Genomic DNA, 20,959 nt, shown 5'->3' on the forward strand with positions numbered 1-20,959 from the left:
AAAAGCCCGACGAGGACGACGGCGGTATGTCTTGACATCTTCTAAAACGACCGGGAAGCATCTTTCTTAACTGCACTCTGGTCGATCCTTTGTGACAGTTTGTTAATCTGTTGATTAACCTCATTGATGTCGTCCTCTGCTAAGGTACCAGGTGGATTCTGTGTGTCCACTTGCGCGCATAGTGTAATGTTCTCCTGCCTGAGCTGGGTGATTTGCTCATTCATCATTCCTAACTAACCTGCCAAACTCTGGATTTGAGATTCGAGGCTTTCCATGCTTCGTGGGCTTGAGGATTTTGCTTTTTGTGTTTAGGATTTGTTAAGTGGTTTCTCAAGAAATAGAGACCACAGACGGCGCCAATGTAAAGGAGCGTTTTAGATGAGCGAACTGCCTACGTATCTATCTCTCAATTCTGGGGGGGAGAGAAGAATCAGGTCTGGCATAGTTTATATGGAAGGTATTTATAGATGATGAAATTGAATCTTAAACCAATACGTGAGATTGAGAAGGTGTGTGGTGATAAGTGCTCAAAAGTAATGATTTATAACCCCAATTATGTGTATGTTAGTCTCCATTTTATATTTAAATATTCTAATATGATGCAATTTGAGTTTTTGCAGGTCAAAGAACCTAAATGTGAAATATGGAGGGAAAAGAAGGCAAACAAGTCAAAAAGGAGTCACTGGGAATTACAACTAAAGGCCTAGGGCAAAAATGTCATATTTGTCTCTATAAGTGCCAAGCCTAATGGGACTCTAAAAGAGGATAATAAGTGAGTTAGAAAAGTCTTAAATCTGATCTCAAAGCCTTAATTTCGACTTCATAAAAAGAGAAGATCAACATGGAAAAGAAGTCAGAGTTTCACAAGAATTAGGAAACTGAAAGCTGTCAGAAGCTAGAGCTTGGGAAATAGCCTGCAGGGCAAAGTGGGCCACATCCAACTTTGGTTCAACTGAATTTAACTTTTCCAGGATTTCTTCTAGAAAGATTACAGAGAGTTTGACACCAAATAAACATAGGATTCGGATCTCTATCCAGACGAGCATGTAAGCCAATATATAAGGCACAAAAACCTCAGTTTACATCATCTAGGAAATTTAGTGTTTGCATCTTAGATCTAGAATTAAGAGAGAAGAAAGTTCAAACATTTTCACCATTAATAGCTATAAAGATTATTCCTTTTCATATTGTGTTCATAGCATAGTATGAGAGGCTAATCTCCCTTTTCTTGGGAGGGGAGATGAAGCCTTTTTCGTATGTTTTAGTTTAGTTCTTCTTCTATCATGTTTTAGTTTAAATCCCTCATTGAGTTTCTTCTTATTCGTCCATTGATCTAACGCTCCTGTGGAGGGTAGGAGGTCTTAGGGTAATTCAAGATTGTGTAGAGTCAAATACCACAAACCCTAGATTCTTTTCTTCTAGTTTTTAGTGTTCTAGTGTGATGATTGGATTCTTTATGGCACCTCAATTAGTTGTATGGTTAATGCCACATGTGGATTTTCCATGGCACCTAGAGTTGTATATTGAATGCCACTTAAAGCACAATTTGGTTAGATTGAAGATATCATTGGAGATTGAAGAAGTATTTGATGGAAAGATAGAAAGCACGTTGAAAGCCACATAATATCATCATGGTTATGAGCATAAGGTTTGTAGGTATGGTGAGTTTCTATTGGTGATTTATATTAAGCATGATAGGTAGATCTATTAGACTAATTCTATGATTTTGGTGGATTCATCTCTCCCAAGATATTCTCTCTCTTGATTCATATTCATATATTTAATTTAGTTTAGTTTATGCATAGTTTACATCTCAAATCAAATCAATTATATATTCATCATTACTTAGCCACATCTTTTACTTGCATCCATTAGAGTAATTTAAATTAGAAATTTCTATTATAATCAACTAGTTATTTATAGTAGAATTGATACCTTGCTAACCACTTTATTAATCAATATATAATAGGCTAAATAAGATTTGCAAAAAATACGTAACACAAACAACGACATAAATAATAAAGTGTTGCGTGCTTTTTCAATGGAGCCGCTGCCTGCTCTAAATTGATTAGGTGATAGAATATTTAATTTAGATTACTTTAATTTAGGAATTCATATAGTATAAATTGCATATTTAGCATAATTAGATTAATTTAGCATAATTCAATTAGATTTGCATAGTAGAAAGTATTTTCATAAAGTTTTGTATTTGTTTAATAGAAAAGAACAGTATAGAAAACGTATTTATAAATTTCAAAAAATTCTGAAATTTTACAGAGTTGATCTGTACAGTATCGGTAATTTATTGGAATTTTTTCAAATTTTTAGTACTTGTCTTACTTGGGTAACTTACATCGTCTTTGCAGTACCCCATTTTCAGTTTTCGGAACGCAAGCATCTGTAAAAACAGTCGAGCAGAGTTATTTTCACATTATCAAAAATTCTAAATTTTTTACAGGATGAACCTCAATTCAGAAGACGCTTCCAGTAAAAATTTGAGTATTGTTTGACCTGTTTTGACCACTTAACTAGTTGCTTGTTTTCAATGTGTTTCTGCAGCTTTTCAGGACCAAGGTCTCTGGCAGAACAGTTGAGAAGAAGGATCTGTAAAACTTCAAATATTCCAAACTTTTTACAGGATTATCCCTGACACGTCAGGATACTCCAGTAAAAATTTCGTGATTTTTAGTTCTCTTTTAAGTATTTATTTAATCGATTGTTTACAGTGTGGGCAGAAAACTTTTCACTGGACTCTGCAGGATTTAACAATACAGAAGAGGAACTTAGCAAGCTCTGATTGCTCTAAAAATTTACAGGCTACTTCCTGGACGTATCAGGTAGCTGCTATAAAACTTTCAAAATTTTTGGACTTGTTTTGATTGCTGTAACAGTAAGTGCTTCTCTTCCACCGTGAATCCCCTGTTAGCGGTTTCATAATTAGCATTAATAGTTAGCATCATATAGTTTGATAATATAATTTAGTTAATTAAGTGCATATTAGATTATTTTACATAGCTTTATTATCTAGTGCATGAAAACTTGGTTTCATGATTCACCTCGTAAACGTTTAATCAAAAGAGCTAATTCTTGTAACAATCTTCCAATTCTGGTTTTGGAGGAGACCCCACCATCAAACTTAGGATTTGATTCTGATTCTAAAACACACACACCACTAGTAGACTTAGAGGATACAATAGAGATAGTACCATTAGCCGCCATGGTTGATCAAAGAACTCTTAGCACCTTGTTTCAACCTATCGCGGTTCAACCACCGAACTGCATAGTGATTCCCGACAATAACAATAACTATGAGATTAAGCCCACTATTCTTAATATGTTGCCAAGATATTATGGAAAAACAAATGAAGAACCATATAATCATCTGAGTAAGTTCTTGAGCATATTAAGTACTTTTAAAGCACCTCATCTTTCCCTGAAGAAACTAGATTAAGGTTGTTCCCCTTGACTTTTGAGGATGCCGCACTACGTTGGTATAGATCCCTACCCTCTAATTCTATAACTACTTGGGAGCAACTATCACAAAAGTTTATGAAACAATATTACCCTTTACGTAAAACTGAGGCCATGCAATTGGCTATTTCAACCTTCAAAGCAAAACCTAATAAAGAGTTTCATACAACATGGGATATATTTAATGATTTACTTGTCTGTTGCCCACATCATGGTTTTGACATACTTAATATAGTACATTACTTTATAAAAGGTCTTTCACCTATGAACCGTCAGTTAATTGAATCAATGAATGGAGGAAGATTTACTAGTCTTACTCCTGATAAAGCCTACACTTTTTTGCAAAACTTTTCTGAGAGTTCTAAGGATTGGGCCAATAGTAGTGACCATGAGGACATGGCACGGGTAGATGGGGGGATAAGTTTTAGTAAACCAGGTACGTATAAGGTTAAAAACGAACTCAATGAGAAACTTGAAGGTGCCATTGCTAGTTTAACCACAGGAATCAAAAACTTAAACAAGAAATTTGATTCATTCACTTTAAACCCTCCAAAGAATAATCAACCTCAACAAGCAATGAGTGTCAATCAATTTTGTGAAAATTGCCTTACTACAGATCATGACACCTCAGTTTGCTCTATGTTTGTTGCTCAAGGTACTGATGATGTTTGTGCTTTTAATACATTCAAAAGACAGGGTTATCAAAATAATTTTAATAACAACAACAACTATAACCCAGATCTTAGGAATAACTCAAACAATTCATGGAGACAAAACATGTCTCCACAGTAAAACTAATATGGTTTTTAAGGTAATCAAGGGAACAATAGGCAACAATACATGAATAATAGAGGCGTGGTAGCACCTTCTCCATAGTATTACCAACAACAACAACAACAACAAACAAACTTGAACAGAGAATTAACCATTGATCCTATGGCTAATTACCAAACCCAACCCAACACCATAGATGAAACCATGAAAACTTTAGCCACCAAGACCGAGAATGAATTCAAAAGGATTGACCAAAAATTTGATGTTATGACTCAACAGATAAGCCAACAATTCAATCATATACTAGCTAGTCTAGCCGAGAGACCCAAAGGAACCTTACCAAGCCAACCTGAACAAAACCCAAAAGGTAGAAATGTTTATCAAGTTGAAACCACCCCTTCATCCGCACCCACAGAGGCAGTTAACTCAATATCTACCCTTAAGTCAGGAAAGAAAGTAGATAACAAAGTTGACATACCTGATTCTGATGAAGTTGTTATAACAAAAGATAAGGAAAAGGCAGTTGAAACTAAAAAAACCAAATAGCAGGTAACCGAAAAAATTCCACCCGCACCATTTCCTACAGGTTAAAAGATAACAAAAGGAAGCACAATATAGTGAGATCATGAATATTTTTAAAATCTACATATCAATATTCCTTTTTAAGTGCAATTAAACAAATACCTTCATATGCAAAATTTATAAAAAGACCTAGTAAAGAAGAAAACAAATATTCCTAAGGGCGCTTTTATTGCACAAAGTTGTTCATCCTTTCTCTGAGAACAAAGTCAGTAGTAAAACATAAGGACCCCTTAAGTCCTACAGGTTATTCACGTGTAGAATTGGAGAGGACTACACCGATCAAGCATTATTGGATTTAGGTGCTAATGTGAATTTGTTACCTTACTCGTCCTATAAACAACTAGGGTTAAAAGACTTGAAACCAACAAATGTTAGACTACTGATTAGGCGATAGATCTATTAAGATTCCACGAGGAGTAATAAAGGATGTGATTATCAAGGTCTCTGATTTTTATTACCCCGTTGATTTTATAGTTCTTGACACTTTACCTACAAATGGAAACCAAATTCCTATCATCTTGGGTAGACCATTCTTAGCTACAGCAGAAGCTTTTAATTAATTGTAGGAATGGGAACATGTCTATCACTTTCGGGAATATGAGAGTAGATGTAAACATATTTACACTATTTAGAAACCCTGACGATGATACGAAAAAGATGGATGATCTATGTGTAGTACACACAATAGCTAATAAAAATTTTAGGAACACTCACTACAAAGATCCATTTTTATCATGTGTATCACAATTAGGCATGAATTATAACAAGGATAGTGTTATACACCATATTAATACATTGCTAGACACTGGTCAACCTCATACAAAAATAGAAGACATTCGAGCATCTTTATGTCAAGCTACTTTTAATCGTAGATTCATCAAAGATTTAATTAAGATGACTCGCCCTCTACTAAAATGTATAGGCCACGCATGGAAAAGAAAAAAGATAAAAAGAGCAAAAATTAGATTACAAACAAGTTTTAAGTCTAGGGAATCTGACTATAAAAGACCCACAAATTTAAAAAAAATAATTACCTAAGCTAATTAGGGGGGTAACCTTAAGTTTCCCCCCTCTGTGTCGGCTGGCGACATTAAACGTAGCGCTTATGGGAGGCAACCCAAGTAGTTTAAATAGATAGTAGCTCATGACAAGAAAATCGAACAAAAATAAAATAAAATAGATACGTACCTGAACCTGTGCTGAAAATATAAAGCTAAAGAATTTGGTGAGTTGATGATTCTTGAGCTTTTTATATTTCCAACTGTGAATAGCTTTCTCCAAATCCAATTCAAACAATGATAGAGGACTAGGGAAGTTCAAATATAACCAGGATAACTAACCCAATTCGTGCAAGGAAAAAGAGGGAGAATGCGATAGATTTTGGAATTCGAGTTAAGATAGGAGTTGAAATCTGCCCAGCGTCAGGAAGCTGTAGCTTCACGATTAGGACTAGTAACAACGTGGATCACTTCTGAAAGTTTTCCTATAAAGCTATATTTTGTAGCGTCTCATGCGTTCACTACATCAACACTTTCTATATCTCTGTATTCTCTATCCCATCACCACAAAAGGTTCGGAAAGGAGCTTGAAGTATCAAGAGTACGGAGAGTTAATCTATTTTTAGTCGTTATGGTATAGTATTGCGAAGAGGGTACGAAAAAGTTAATTTTATTTTCTACTGTCATGGGATTAGTTGTTTTTAATTTCTTAAAATGTCAATAGTTTATAGAGTGAGTGATTAGTTTTTATGAATAAGAAGTTAATTTATATGAGCTTAGTAGTGTTATGTGATGCGTCTGCATCACTGCGCGAACTAGTGAGGTGAAATTCCTCTCTGTTTCGGTCAAGTGAGGTAGAATACCTTTTAATTTCATAACCAAATCCTACTCTGTTTATCAATCTAGTTAAATGGGCCTAAATACCATAAAAAAGCCCAACAACTAGGGTCTAAAAAAAAAAAAAAAAAACGATCTCTTCTTCTTCCAGCCACACCCACCACTCCTTCTTCTTCTTCCAGCCGCATCCATCACAAGCCGCACCCTTCCAGCCGCATCCATCACAACAAACAACTACCTCATCGTCATTTAACTCCACCCATTACCAGGCGCTGCAACTTCCAGTTACACCTATCCAAGACGTGGAACACTTGCTAACCGGCAAGATTGACCGCCGGTCAATTCCCAATTTGGACGTCCTGCTTTCCATATTAATCGCTCAAATTTTTACTAGTATCACCGCTCAGCTTCGGTTATGGGTTGTTGAAATTCTCGATTTGAATTCGAGTTTCTGTCGTTTCTTTGTTGTTAGCTGTTGTCGGAGGAGAATGGGAGAACGTGAAGGTTGTCAGGAGGTATTGGTTGTGAGGAAGGAATGGTGCCTTATTAATATTTGTTTACGGTTGGAAGATTTGGGAGAAAGAAGGTTCTGTACTGGACGATTTTATACAGAGCAAGTATTTAAATTTTCAGTCTCGTCCCTATGGTTTTGTTGTGTTATCTTACCCTCTCTTTTGGCCATACACATTACGACAGCTCAAGGATAAGTTCGCAAACAGTTGAACATGACGACCGAACGAAAGATTCACGCTGAACTCTGTTATGGAGAGTTGTTTGATAACAATGCCATGAACGGATTTTTTAAAGAAGAATGTGAAACTCGGGGTTGGGATTGTCTATTTTATTCTAATGGAGACAAATATCATGAAGGTATTGTTCGACATTTCTACGACTGCAGAATCGATTATGAAGAGGTGAATGCGAAAATGAAATTGTATTGGGATAATGACTCTGAACCCACCATCATCACTCCTAATTTTCTAGTCGAAAAAATGGGAATTTCAGCACACTATGGACCACAAACAAAGGTGAAACAATCATGTGATTATCGAGCCGTGCTTGGAGAAATAGTAGAAGTAGATTCTGCAAATCGTGTCCGAGTTTGCTCCCTTCAGGTGAATCAAATTTTGACATATCGTTAGATTTGTGATAATGTCATTAGGTCGAGTAATTTTTCTATGATCTATGAACCTGGTGGTCATATCCTATTTATGCTAATGAAGAGGGATAGCAAAATTTGTTTGGGAAAGACTATAATGAAGAATATTATGGAGAGGAAAAATGCAAATCATGGGTATCTCATCCTTCCAGCTTTTATCACTAGACTTTTGTGCGAATTAGAATTATTTAGTGCAGAAATAGTTGAGGCGGAAGGAATAGAACTTAAAGAAGGACAGATTCCTAGGCAGATTTTACACTGTCCACCTGGATTTTGGGAGCCTAGTTTATTGACAGACGAAGGTGAACCAGTTTTTGGTATGACACCAGCTCATCACGACCCTTATTCCACACCTCCTTATTTTGAAAACACTAGTGTCTTTGATGCTCAGATGGATCCGAATGTGCGAGACATGGGTTTAACACTATTTAAAGGTATGCACAAATTGTATAATTATCAAAAAAACAAGGAGGAGATGAGTATTCTGCGACATAAGGAGTTGATGGAACATATTCTTATGCTCCATAATAACAAAGCTGAAACATCAGTTCAAAAAAGAGGTCGTCCAAAATCGAAATAGAGTCCTTTATCTAGGATTATGTATTCCAGTACTTCTTCATATGATCACTCATGTACTTGATTGTCTATTATGGTTTTATCACTTTTATTTGTAGGCAGAGACAAATCTTGTATTCCGTACAACAATGAAAATTATTATTATTATTATTATTATTATTATTATTATTATTCATTGTTTAAATTTTTATTTTTATTTTTCAGTCATGGCATTTGTACATGTGACTCTTACATTCCACTCTAGTACCTTTTCTTTGTCTTTTTAAAGACGTATAACTCTACGAATTGAGCACATGACAAATATTTAGTCGTTGTAGTAATTATTGATCCTTATGAATCATCACTCTTATTTGTTTTGTTAAAGATATAAATTCTACAAATTTTAGCTGATGTAATTTTGCACGCATTTAAGGTAATATCCCTCCTTCTCTGATTATTTCAATTATGGTAAGCTTTCAGTTATTTTATTTAGTCATTGAGGACAATGCCTAATTTAGTTAGGGGGGTGAGAATTAAAATTTTGCAATATTTTAATTACAATATTTGGAAAGTTTATATGTGAATTATGGTGATTCTAGGTGAAAAGTATATTTTTATCGTTTAAACTGGCTAATGAAATAGGAAATTATAAGTCATGACCAGGATTAGTAAGACTTTTAGACTAAGTTTCTATTACTAGAAATAGATCTCACTGATAAAAGTCTTAGTCTAGAGTAAGTTCATATAATACACCACTAGAGGAATTTCAAATGAAAAAGCAACTTAAACTTCTACCAAACTAGATGATTAGTATAGAGACTTGACCTGTGAGACTTGAGCCTTTTAATTTTAATTTCTTAGAGAGTCTTTACGTAAATCTGAGTCCAAGTTGACTCAACCATTTTTCAGTGCTTAAATTCGTTGTGTAGTCTCATTTATTCTTGATTTTGTCAATCACGAGGTGGCATCAACTGGGGAGATAGCCATTAGGTCTTGTAGTCTATTCAAAGCGGAATATCATACTGATAAGTCAAGTAGTGAGCCAATCAGCCTTTATCCCACCTAGTAGGATTATCATATTAACCACTTTTGAGCCTTATATATTAAACCTTTTATTCTTAAACCAATCATCTTAAACCCAACTCCAGATAAGGAGTATATCCCATATTATTAGCCTTATTCATATTTCTAAGGATTTCTAAAGAACTAAAGAGAAAGCTAGAACGAAGAAGATTTTGAAGGAAATTTTACCAAAGTCAAATGAAGAAAATCATTCCTTTTGCTCAAAAAAAAAAAAAAAAATATATATATATATATATATATATATATATATATATATATATATATATATATATATATATATAATTGAGCAGAAGTAGTGATAGAGTTTAAGTGTTGTAGTCTACAAGTGAAGAAAATCTCCAAGAAGGTCAAATGCAAAAAGTCTTTAGTATATTCTCAGAAATTTTTGAATCCTTTTTACCCTTTTCTTGTTAACCTATCCTAAGCCCCGTTTTGATACCCAGATTTATCACTAAAGTATGATATGAAGTTTAGAATAGGTGATAGGATGCTAAAGTGAAGGACCCGACACTTCAAATGTGATTGACATTCTTTCCATGAGACTTTATTTATATATTTGCAAATTTTTCCTTTCTTTCGACTAAATATGTGGGATGCTCTACTTTTTACTCATTTCCCTGCATATGGAGGCAAAATATAAAACTTATCTGAGAGAGATTTTCTTGTGAGTGTATGAAATGGTGAGATTTGAAGTCAAAATACTAATCCAAAGGTGAGGTAGAAATTCCGTTGCTTGGAAAAGAGAAAGGAATCAAAATGGTTAAAAATGAATAAGCTCTAGTTAGGATGATTAGTCAGTCTTTTCTATACTACTACAGAATGACACATATACCACGGTCAATAAGAGCGTTTATACCATGGTTCTTCCAAAAACCGTGGGAAATACTTATATACCACGGCGGAAATTTCTTTGGTCATTGGTTTACTAGTATATGCCACAGTTACATGAAAACCGTGGGATAAGTTGGGCCATATACCATGGTTAGTTTTTTTTTCAGCATAAGAGTACTCCACATCCCCACTACCTTAAACATAACCAGTGGTATATAAATTTTCCACTTTCTACCGTGGTTTATGACTTTATACCAAATAGTCAAATACGCGGAAAAAAAATACACAGTACGAAACTCATTCAAATTGGATTCCCGCTATTCTCTCGATCTCTCCCCACAACTTCTACAGTTCTACGACTCTTAGGATTCCCGCAACAGTGAGAAAACCCACCGTCACTTCACCATAACAGTGCAAAGAATTGGATTTCTTCTCGACCTCAACTCAAGAACACAACAAAGAGAAACCCTTCCCTCTTAACTCCGCATGATGTTTTCTCCATGTTTTTTTATCTATTCGAATTCCACCTCATTTTCATTCATCTTCCCCAAATTTCGATGAAATTGAACTAAAGGAAGCAGTTTTTGTTCATCTCAATTTCTTCATCTCAGACAAAGGTACCATCTTTCCAATTTTTTAAGGTATCCATACTACTACTTTCGACGAAGTTCAATTTTGTCTTTCGCTATTTTGGTTTTATAATTCTTGAATTCGTTTTCTAGGGTTTATAAATTTCTTGTTGATTGAGTTTTAAATTTTATTGTTTTTACCAGCTATATCAACCGTCATGGGGACTAAGAGATTACTGTATCCTGGCAGGGTCTTTGATCTTGTCCACTGTGCTTGCTATAGGGTACCGTGGCACATTGAAGGTATTTCTATCTTGCAATGGCTTTCTGGTGATGTTATTTAGTATAACTGCTCTTACGTTCGGAACTCATTGGGATTTGAGTATGCAGGTGGCAAACTTCTTTTATTTGCAACTTGGTGGTTACTTCGTGGTGGTCCGCTATCTCCGATTATATACGGGCGAGTAAGATGTTGAAATCCGGGACGGGTATATTACGTTACTAGTTGTCCGTTTTGAATAGGGAATTGATAGATTGCTAACTCTGTTATACAAAATTGATGCAGACCATGTCCGCACTAATGAAGAAGATGTCTTTGGGAACTATTAGTGATTAAAAATGATACTGAGAAACCAAGTAGGTGCCGCTATATTCGTGAAACCCACTTCAAAAATGAATGCTACGAAAGCAAAGAGCAGAAAAATGAACCTCCATTGTGCAAAGACTTCTGGCGATGCAAATGCGTGTGTGTGTGTGTGTGTGTGTGTGTTTTTTTTTTTTTATGTTTAGTTTTATATGTTTGACCTGGTAAGCTATACTGGCGTGTTAAAAAATAAAGGCGATTGGTGTCCTCGTTTGATAAGTTTCTAGTCCGGTTAGAACTCATTGAGCTAAGCTTTCGACACGTGATTATTTATCGTCGTAGGAATGTGCCACTGGAGGCATGTATGCACAAGATCCCAGTTGATGCATCTGAGCGGGGATCTCAGTGGCCAAAACAATGGTCTGCAAGGGCGGAAAAGGTGTCTTATTGGCTGAAGAGTTCCCAGGTTGGTGTTTACGGCAAAGCAGCCCCAGAAGATTTCGTGGTAGATTACGAGCATTGGAAACATGTCACCCCTGTGTGCTCTTTAGAGTGCCCTAAAGGAATATTATTTGTTGTAGAGAGTAGCCTACATCTGGTATTTATTGTCTTCTAACACCGTTATGCGTGTCTTTTTATTGTTTGGACTGACAATGAAAAGTTTATTTTGTTAAATCTAGTGAGTATCAGTCATCTTCATTATTTATATAATTATATGTGTCATTGATCCTATTTGTGTCATGTTACAGGTGGAGATGGTCCACAGTAAGGCTTAATATGCTGAAATTCCATCTTGGAGGCACCCCCCCGCAAGGTTTTGTATCACAATGAAAGCAGGTTATTGCTTATGATGAGGACTGAGGTGGGTTCTTATTTTAGTTCGTCTGACATTTGCTGTGTTGATCCTATAAGCGGTTCATTGCTCTCAACATATAAGCTTGATCCTGGAGAAACAGAAAAATCAAATATTTCTCATTACATTTTGTGTTTTTTATTCTTTTGAATCTATCTACTTGTTAGAGACTATGGAATTTATTTATCCCTCAAATTACTTTTCTTTTGAAACATAAAAAAAATGAAACAACATATATTCCAAAGCCGGCTACGTCATTTTCTTTGGGTTTCTTGCAAGGTTGTCTTACATAATACAAAAAAAAAATGTTGGACTTGGTAACCCCCCACCCATTGAGATTCTGGATTGGGAGTGGCACCGCTCTAGGTGGTTCTGGTGAGTGGTGGCTAACAGTTGGGCGGTTTAAGCGGGGAATAACTAGGAGTGACTTTTAAGAATTAGTCCAGCATTTACTTTATTAAGGATCTACTAGTAGCTAAAATGTTATGTTATGATGTCTTGGGGGTAAAGTGGTGGACTGCATTCTTCATCTGAATTGCTATTCAATATGAAAAGATCAATGACACCACAAACTGCAACTTCTACGTGCAAGAGGTTTGTGACCATTGGGATATTTATCCTATTGTGTAGAATGATGCGTATGATGAAATTAATTCTCTTTGTCTGTTGTGTGTGTCTGTATGTATGCATACCTATGGCAATGGTTGGTTTTATTATATTTTTTTTTTTTTTTTTTTTTTGAGGTATTTAATGACTATGTGCTTATTGTACACTGTGTTGTTTAAGTTTATCAGGTTTTATCAAGGAACAAAGTTCTAATAGCGTTGTTGAAAAAAAAAAAAAAAAAAAAAAAAACTTTATGAACAAAATGTACCAGTTACTACTCATGTTCAAAGAGAGTTAGGAGGAACTTCTTATCATCATTCAGGTGGAAACCTGGTTAAGGTAGGTAATCATTTCCCTCAAAGCGATGCATAATTCAACTTAGCTTTTGCCTCCTAAAGAAGAATTGTCAATCTGAATTGCAGAATGGTAAGGATTCTGGTTCTTCAAGAAAACCTAAAGTTAGGAAAAAAGAAAGTGAGGATGTTTCTATGCCTCCCAGGCCAGATCCTGTTGAAATTCAAAGTTAGTGTCAGTTTTATTTATATTTTGTCCTGCTATTTTCTACTTTTTATTTCTTACTTTAAGAACTAAAAGGTTAAATTGGAAACTTTAGATGGCATTGTTGAATGCTTCTGCGAGGTGGTGGAGGAATTATGTAGCAGAGTGGAATGTCTCAATGAAGATCAGGATGAAGCAGATGCATAACCAATGTCATCTACTGATCTTAAAATGCTTGTCAGTGAAATAATGTCCATCCGTGCAAAAAAAATTATGCGCCTGTAGACATCCTTGTAAGGCTATTAAATGTCTTAGATCGTCAGATTCGTTTTGTTGAGGGTTTGTCCATCGATGACAATGAAAATGTAAGCTACATCCTTTCTTAGACAGTTTCTCCTTTTATTATTCAGACCCTAGGGTGTTCTGTTAAGACTTAAGAGTTCCTTTTTCTTTAGTAAATCTCTTAGTGTCTTGTCCTTGGAAAATGAAAATTATAAGTGGAAATGATAAACACTCAGGCCACTCTAATACCAGCTAAAATAGCTATAGTTTTAATTAGTTTCTTTGGATCACGGACAGTATTGTCCATATTCACTACAAGAAAAATGACTTTTGGCCACAGGTACAGATGAGCTTTAGCCAAGGTCATAGGCTGTTGCATAATAACCACGGGCTTTAGCCGTGGCTAAAACTTTTGACAGGTGTGGCCAAAGTTCGGTGCGGTTTAAGTTTAATTCAGTTTTTGGCCACGGCCCAAAAATTCTACGTAATGTAAACCGCTACAAATACTCTCCTGAGGTTTATCGAAAATTAAAAAAAACAAAAACAAAACAAATACTCTCTGTCTCCGTTTTCTTCCCTTCTCCTCTCTCACGGCAGTGACGCAGACATGCCACTCCCCTCTCTCTCAGGTAATCTTTTCTCTGTTTTGTTTTCTTCTTCTACTAATCTCACTTTGAACATCTCTAAATCATTATTTTTTTGAGAAAAACTTCGTCTTTAATCACTAGGTAATTGTTATTCGTTTTTCCCCTCATGTCTCTCTATCCCCTCTCACAATTCTTGCTTTTTAAGAGTTAGTGTTTACCAATTTCTATGAAAAAGTAGTGTTTGTAAGGTTTGTTTTGTTAAAATTAAGTTTAAATGAAATAATATCACTCATGGTTTATGATATTTGTTGTGAACAGGTTCGGATTATTGTTTTTTTTTCATTTACATCAGGTGAGTTTTTCTCCCATCTCTGGTTTGGTGTTAACTTGAAATGGGGTTTTTCTAGAAAAGTTGAAACTTGTTTTGTTTTACTTATCTTGGTTATAGATATTGTTAGTACTGATTCTATCACCAAATGGGGTTGTGTTATTGTTATATGTTAGTCCTGATTCTAAGTTAAAATGGGTTTGTGTTGGTCGTTTGAGTTTTTTAGGTATAACTAAGTTCAATAAAATCACATTTGTTTGTTATGTGACTTACTAGATGATAGATATTTGCTACTTGTTGACATGATGTACTTGCATTATGTTCTCTATTTATTATATCCAATGCGCTTTAAGGTGCAATTGAGAATGTTAATTGCAGTAAGTTGTAGTGTTGATTAGCTAAGTGTTGGGCATTTTTATGGAATTCAAATCAATATTTTGTAAGGTCAAATATACCCATTTGTTATTTATTTTAGAAGAAATAATTTAATATATTTAATAATTTATTATATTGTAAGTGAGAGTGTCTCACATACAAATTCATCATGATTCTAAGCACCTTAAGAATCCATTTGTCGATACCAAGATTAGTAACATGGATGCTATTGTTGTTATTGATACTTCTTTTAAACCAAAGCCTAATGTTCGCGGTAGTCTCAAGAAGTAATTGTTTTAATATTGAGTCTGTTGGTGAAGTGTGTGGTAGTTGGTAGAAGTGAGTAGGAGAACCCTTACTTGCTTCTTTTTATTTTTATGCTCCTACTCTATATTATATTGAATGCAAGTTAAGATATTGCTACTGGGTTAACTAAAATACGCTACTAATATGGGCGGTATAATTATATTTTTTCTAGATAACATCCTACTTGGTTGCATATGATATCATCTTTGTTGTTACTGTTCTTTATCTAGTTTCAATTTATTTTTTAAAGTGAGAATGTAGTTTGTTTTTTTCGTATGCATGCCTCAATCGGTCCATTTTTTTGTGTGCTTCCAATTTATTTGAATTTATGGGTGCAACTAGGTTAGATTGATTGTTGGATGTAGTACTTGTGCTATTTTAGTCTCTCCCAACGTGAAGTTCATTATTTACTTATGTGGTGGTCTATTATGTGTATGGTTTACCTGCCATTGTATTTTCAGCTCTAACTATTTTTGATTTATTCGTATTGCAAGAACTACAGTATGGAGGGGTTTGGGGTGATAGATAAAAGTTGGATTGATTTACCAAAAGAGGACGATCGTTTTATTCATGGTGTTAATCAATTTGTACAATTTGCAAGGGATAACTGTCACCACAAGGATGTGATCCCATGTCCATGCGATAATCTGTAGAAATAGGGTCGAAAGCACTAACCCATGAGGTGGTCACATTGCATTGTTACCAAAAGGGCTTCTACAAAGCAGTATACATTTTGGAGAATGCATGGAGAAACAAGTTAGCCACCAAGTGTGGCATTTGAAAGGGTGGAAGGTCAAATTCCACTAATTTTGAGGTGGGAGGGACTTCCCTTTTTGAGGAGAATGTTGCATTTAGTACCGTCGTAGAAGAACTTGACGGTGATAACTTGATCTTTGTTATTGAACAATGTTCAATAGATGGTGCTCGAGGAATAGTTGAGGAAGATCCTATAGTTGAGGAAGAGCCGATACAATTGAGTCTCCGATAATTTTCGTGGAGGCTTTGAGTCCCTTATATCCCGATTGTGAGGACTTTACAGTTTTGAAATTTGTTGTCAAGTTGTTTGGTTAAAGGTTACACATGGGTGGACAGACAAGAGTTTTTGAGACTCCTCGAATTACTTTCGTGTGGCTTTTCCACGTGACAACAAGACTCGGAGAATACTTATAGGGCAGAAAAATTAATAAAAGAGTTGGGCCTTAAATATGAGAAAATTGATGCTTGCCCGAATGATTGCATGCTATTTTGGAGAGATGATGATTGGAGGGATACTTGTACTACGTGTGGAGCATCGAGGTACAAATATGCTGATATCAAACAGAGGAAGAAATATATTAGGATTCCAGCAAAGATACTCGATATTTTCCAATTACGGCGAGGTTAAAGAGGTTGTATAGTGTACCATGGGTGGCAAAGGAGATGTGTTGGCTTTTCGGAAAATCGATTGAAAGGTGGAGAGATGGGGCATCCAGTTGACTCATCTAATTGGAAATTAATTGATCGGAAGTATAAAGACTTTTCAGCTGAAGCTCGTAATGTTCGATTAGGACTAGCGACAGATGGTTTCAATCCTTTTGGAACTTGTGGCACATTATACAGCTCTTGGCCTGTAATGTATGTTGCCTATAACCTTCCTCCATGGCTTTGCATGAAACCCAAATTTACCATGCTCTCTTTACTCATCGAAGGGCCACGACAACCAAGAAAGGATATCGACATATATTTACAGCCTCTTGTTCGTGAATTACAATCTTTGTGGAATACCGGGGTGACTGTGAAGGACGCAAATAGAGGCAAAATGTTCAATATGCACGCAGTTTTGTTATGGACTATCCATGACTTTCCTGCATTAGGTAACATATCTGGTTGTAGAACCCATGGCAAATATGCTTGTCCCATTTGTGGTCCAAATACCTCCTCATTAAGACTCCAACATAGCCAGAAATTTGCTTACATGGATAGTAGACGATTTTTGCCCTCGTCGGATGCTAGTAGGATGGACACTAGACCAAGCACCTTTAACAAGATTGAAGAGCTTAGAGAACAGCCTTTGAGATTGACCGGGCTGCAAGTTGAACAAATGACACAGAATCTGAAAGTGCAATGGGGTAAGGGCAAAGAGAAGGAAAAGGGGAATGGAAAAGGAAAAAAAGGGAAGGGTAGTAGAAAACAAAAAAGAGGACAATGGGGATGGGACATGTTTTTCAAACGGTCGATATTATTTAGGCTTCCATATTGGGCGAGCTTCTTATCCGTCCACAACTTGGGCGTTATGCACATTGAAAAAAATGTTTGTGAACTCCTGATTGCTATGATGTTGAACACAAAAGGAAAAACAAAAGATAACGCCAATACACGCAAAGATTTGCAACTTCTTGGGATTAAAAGGAAGTATTGGTTGAGTGATCAAAATGGTAAGAAGGTTATGAAGCCTGGGGTGTTTTGGCTTCAAGCGGAGGAGAAAAAGTTGTTCCTTACGAGCTTAAGAGATCTCAAAGTACCTGTTGGGTTTAGTGGTAACTGGAAGAATATTGTCCAAGGCGGTGCGAAGGATTTGAGTGGAATGAAGTCTCATGATTATCACATTTTGATGCAACATTTGCTTCCAATGTTGATCCAACATGCATATCGAGATAGGAAGGAAGTCCGACATGTGATCTTGAGTATTTGCACATTTTTTCGTGCATTATGTTCGAGAAGACTTGATGTTGACACTTTACATGCACTTGAGAGGGGTATGGTCAGGACTTTATGTGAGCTTGAAAAAATTTGTCCTCCATCAGTATTTGTAATAATGATGCATCTACCTATTCACTTAGCGTATGAGGCTCGTATGTGTGGACCAAAAGATATTCTATCATTGGATGTATTTGTTTGAGAGGTAATTCTAACTAATAAGATTGTTTACTTAGCTTCATGGTTGATTTGTGTTAAGTTATTATGTTATAAAATTCTTAATTTTGTGAAGGATGATGAAGGTTTACAAGGATTATGTTACAAACAAGGCACGCCCACGAAGGTTGTATCGCTGGAGCGATACTTGAAAGAGGAAACCATGAACTATTGCACCGGGTTACAAAGGAGGGAATAGTCTTCTCGAAGCTTGAGCGAAAAGTCTAGTGGTGAAGAAGTAATACCATCAGATGTGTTTGATAGTGAATTTGATGGGGCTGATGAAGTTGTCCCAGTTGGTTTGGGTCATACTTATCATTTAGTAGGTGTTGAATATGAGCAAGCACGCAATTGGGTACTGAAAAGCCATCCAAGATATGATTGGTGGTACACGTATGTATTTCTAAATTTTAAAAGTTGAAATTATAACTTCTATATACTTAAACAGACTATTGCTTTAACTAATACATATATTTATAAACGTAATATCTTATTTAGGGAGTACACGCAGATTTGGAAGCTTCGAGGGGGTGTGGGGAGGAAGGCAGGCCAATATAGGGTGTCCATGGATGACGAGTTCATTCCTTGGTTGAGAAGACAGCCTGAGTTTGAAGACATAGAGGAAGATTCTTTCAAAAATATAGTGGCGGGACCAGTGAGCTGTGCCATGGCGTACAAGAAGTATTGTGTCAATGGTTTCCTCTTTATTACAAAAGACTATCAGGAGAATAAGAGGAACCAAAATAGTGGTGTTTGCATAGAGTGTCCAACTACATTCCGGGCTAGCGCGAAGGATAAGAACCCAGTAGAAGATGTTGCAGAATATTACGGTGTTCTTACGAATATCATTCAGTTGAAGTATCGAGATGGGTACCAGCCTGTTTTGTTCAAGTGTGAATGGGTTAAACTTAGACATGGTGTGAAGCTAGATGTGGAAGCGAACCTTAAATTAGTAAATTTGTCAAATCAAATTAGTTCGGATAATATGAGTGACGAACCATTCATTCTTGCAGATAAAGCTTCTCAGGTTGTCTACTCTAAAGATCCAAAAGATCCCGACTGGCATGTGGTTTTGGAAGTCCCAAGAAAGGTGTATTGTGATCAAGATGAAACATGTCTTCTATCTGATGACCCAATTGAAGTTGATCCTTCTTATGCGGAGCCTAGTAACCTTGAACCATCCACAGATGATCTGATTTTTAACGATCCAGACGATATGTTTGTGGTTGTTGAAGACACTAGGAGGAAGAAAAGACAAAAAAGGAATTAGTTCACTTTAACTAAATGCTTATCTGCATTAACTATGTTTGAATTTTGAATACCTGTGTTTGATTTTTCAGGTTACATAATTATAAATGGATATTATGTTTTTGATTTGTTTTGATAGATTAAATGTTATGCAATATCTGTGTTTTGATACATCATGTTTTAGATACTTGAAAAATGCATGTTTTGAATATTAAGAGTTTATGGGACTTGTTACAATATGTACAGCAGCCTTCATGGGAACTCCATCTCAAAACAACTTGAACTTGTCCGAAAGTGACTCAGAGGATGACATGGAGCAGACTAATTATGGTAAGAATTTTGAATTTTGTCTAGTTATGTGTTTTACTGGTTACCCCGCACCACCCCTGCTCCAGCTATCCTAGCCTCTGCATTGCATCATTTATTGCTGCAGGAGATAAAGCTTCAGGTGGTTATACTTAGGTCGCTACTTATGCCTGTACGTACTACCCAGGGGGTTATACCTATAGCGACTAACTGCCTTTCACGACAGATACAAACAGATACAGCTGATCCAGTAGCCCCCTAACAGTGACCCTTATTTCTAGTCATAGCCCCCTAACAGTGAGTTGTCGTTGATCCAGTAGTACCAGTAGCACGACGAAAGCAGTTCGAGGCTGCCGGTCGATTCAAAGATAAGAAGATGAAGCAGCAGTTTGAGACCCCTTCTATCTTCATCTACTTTTCTCCATAGTCTTTCATTCCTCTTACCCGACTATAAATCAGGCTTTGCTGCACCAGCCAACCCTTTCACTTGCACCACAAATGGCAGGGGAAGTTTCTTCGATTTATTAGCCATTTATCAAAAGTGAGAAGGCGAAATGTCTTCCCCGAATAAAAGGAAGTCGCTTCGGGTGATATAGATATATAGAAGTAGATCGGCAGATCCAGCCAGATCAGTTACATGTCTCATTATCGTTTAGACATTCAAAAAGGCTATGTGGCTTCACACTCATTCAGTTATTGCTTTTTGAAGGATTTCTTGTTTACCGTATGTGAATGCATGTAGAATTAGATTACTGTACTGGTTCTTAGATTGTAATTCATTTTTTCTTTGGTCTTAATATTTTCTTTAGTTATTACAGGAATTGCATCTGAACTTTAATGTATACTAATTGACAAGTTTACTATGTACTTATAGATAGGACTCCATCTACTCCAGAATCATCCAATGCTCCTAAGGAGACTAGAGGTAAAGGCAAAAGGAATGTCGAATCGCCAAATACAAAGAAAAAGTTTGGTTAACATTGGACCATCTTGAACAACCATGTCACCCTTTAGCAGAGGTAAGTAGGTTTTCCTCTGAATGTGGTGTACTTGTACGGCGTGACGTCCGGATATGCTATGATACTTTTCCAACCGCTACTGAAACATACGTTAGTAGGCGTCTTTGAAACATTGGAAACCAACTTCGGGTTGTGGGGCGCCCTAGCATCAATCGATATACACTAAAAAAAGTCATGGGTGAGGCATGGAGGCGTCATAAGAGCACCTTGTATAAAA

The 20,959-nt window shown here is 36.1% G+C and overlaps 1 pseudogene; it reads left to right on the plus strand.

The window, feature by feature from the left end:
• Nucleotides 1–7,387: 7,387 nt before the first annotated feature.
• LOC147498217 (sister chromatid cohesion protein SCC2-like) overlaps nucleotides 7,388–20,959 on the plus strand; it is a 40,295-nt pseudogene continuing 26,723 nt past the window's right edge.

The sequence above is a fragment of the Coptis chinensis genome, chromosome 5, assembly GCF_015680905.1.
Source record: "Coptis chinensis isolate HL-2020 chromosome 5, ASM1568090v1, whole genome shotgun sequence".
Classification (NCBI taxonomy): Eukaryota; Viridiplantae; Streptophyta; class Magnoliopsida; order Ranunculales; family Ranunculaceae; genus Coptis; species Coptis chinensis.